Raw genomic sequence first — 2737 nt, 5'->3', positions numbered from 1 at the left:
ACAAAAAACATGACATAAAAACATGACATAAAATGTTGCACTTTTAGGCTTAAGATTTTATATATAGAGAGTAGATATATATATATATATATATATATATATATATATAATATATTATATATATATATATATATATGTCTTTATTTTATTTATCCATCTGCCAAAGCCCTTCTCTTTTCTTCCAACTTCCTTTCCACCTCCTCTTTTCTGGTTCTACACAAAACAATGTTATCAGCAAAAAGCTTATACACACATCCATAACCAGGTCAAAGAGGACTTAAAGAAGATACCTTGTGTCGACATACTCTGACTAGCATCTTGTCTGTTACCCCAACACTGTTTTTAACCCAAGTCGTCACTCCCTCATACATATCCTGTATAATGCCTCACATACTTGTCTAGTAGTCTGCCTTCTCCAAAACCATAAACACCATATGCTGACATGTCTGCTTTAATCTTAATAGAATACTGCTAATTGAATGAATACTGTGCAATGTTGCTATAGAAGCGTTCAATGTACTGTCTAGTGTTTGATGCAAACATGCTTGTAATAATGCACTAAGTATAATTCTTCTGGATTATTGTACTAACATAGTTCATGTAGTGACTTCAATGCTATTTGAAAGAAATACTGAGCATAGAAATTTTCTGAAAAAATACACTTCCAAGATTTGGAAACTGGACATATAGATGACATAGTCAGCATCTGCAATAAAAAGAACAAATATCATTGGAGATCTCCCAAGCTTCTTTCTTTTGATAATAGGCAATCTGCCTTTTTAATATAATTCTTCCAGAACTCACTACCTCCTTTTCATCCTTAGAATCTTCTGAGAATTGGTCTACACCAGTTTCAACAATGAAAACTTTATGATTTGAGGCCAGTTAGGGCACACTTAGGTTCGCTTGATGCTTTTGTTACCTAATTATTTTCCTCCTCTTCATCTGTGTGTTTTGTTTTTTTTTACTCTGCTGTGGGGGTTGCTTAATGGGAGGGGTACTGGGCGCTGTTAGGGGTTAACAGTTTTTTCTCTTTTTCAGTTTACCTTTATGTGTATGTAAAATTCCTTGAATCAATAAAAAATTGATCACAAAAAAGAACCGATTTAACATATGTCACACATGTGCATTGGTGGACCTCCTCGCAGGCTCAGTCGAGGTATGTAATCACCTGCCGAGGTGAGTGGGGACGCTGGTGCTGATGCCGTAACTTCGTCCCCTCTTGTCCAGCCACCATAAAATCCTGGGAATCCCAGAAGGAGGCATCATTACTGGACAGAGCTACGCCAGAGCAACTGCAACTCCTACTTCTGTAGTTACATTTCAAGTGTTATTTTTGTTTTGATTTTGTTGTCCATGGACAATAAAAGGTATAACACAGTTAATCCCCCAAAATGGCTTCACTGTATCCATACCTGTCATTCCTGCACCCAGTCACACATATAATATTATATTTTACATGAGAATTAAACACTGATGTTGTACTAAGTATGTATTTAAGTTCAAGTTTAAATGTATTGTCACATGCTGTATGTGTAAGTATAGCTAAAAGAAAAAAATACATTCAGAAGATTGACAATTACAATGTAACTGATACCGGTTAGAGGTGTTGCCTCACACTTCCAGACTCCTGGGTTCAAATCTAAGTCCCGTCATTATTTGTTTTAAATTTTGTTTGTTCTCTCCATGTTTATGTTGGCTTTAACAGAGTACTCTCTCCCCACTAACTAATATTTCAAAGCCACACAGTTTACAGTTTACACTTATTGTCGACTCACTGAGTGAGTGGATGTCCTGTCTTGTGCCAACCTGATAAGGTAAGTGGGTTTGCAAAACCAATTCATAAACTTTCAATGCATTACAACAATCTGCAGAACAAACTACTAATAAAATGTTTAATTAAATATGGATCTCATTTGTTAAAGTAAATGCAAAGTATGTCATCCAAAGTATGTCATGTTTATCAAAAAACATGAAACATAAAACAAAGTGTTTGTAGTGAAATTATGTTTAAAAGCCTTAAGATATAATACATGGGTAGTGACCGAAAGAACGAGATCGCGAATACAAGCGGCTGAAATGAGTTTCCTCCGCAGGGTGTCTGGGCTTTCCCCTTAAAGATAGGGTGAGAAGCTTCAGTCATCCGGGAGGGGCTCAGAGTAGAGCCGCTGCTCCTCCGCATCGAGAGGAGTCAGATGAGGTGGCTCGGGCATCTGATCAGGATGCCTCCTGGACGCCTCCCTGGTGAGGTGTTCCGGGCACGTCCAACCGGGAGGAGGCCCCAGGGAAGACCCAGGACACGTTGGGAGGGACTATGTCTCTCGACTGGCCTGGGAACGCCTTGGGGATTCTCCCGGAAGAGCTAGAAGAAGTGGCCGGGGAGAGGGAAGTCTGGGCATCTCTGCTCAAGCTGCTGCCCCCGCGACCCGACCTCGGATAAGCGGGAGACAATGGATGGATGGATGGATGGATGGAAGATATAATACAGATTGTAGCTGTATTCCCAGAATGGAATGGATGTTATTTGCTTCACAGCACATGAAGAACTGAACATGTTTTGGTCTTTGGATGACAAATATTATTGAAATACCAGTAACGGCACACTGCACGATAACGTGCAGTGAATACACTTGACTTATAGTTTTATACTCTTTCTCTGTTTAGCATTCGTTTGCTCAGAGGTTGATGCACTTGCTGCTTCCTGAGCAGCTCTTCTTTTCTCCACCCTAGCGGCCCA

This window comes from Erpetoichthys calabaricus, chromosome 3, assembly GCF_900747795.2.
Source record: "Erpetoichthys calabaricus chromosome 3, fErpCal1.3, whole genome shotgun sequence".
Classification (NCBI taxonomy): Eukaryota; Metazoa; Chordata; class Cladistia; order Polypteriformes; family Polypteridae; genus Erpetoichthys; species Erpetoichthys calabaricus.
This window is presented reverse-complemented; position numbering follows the sequence as displayed.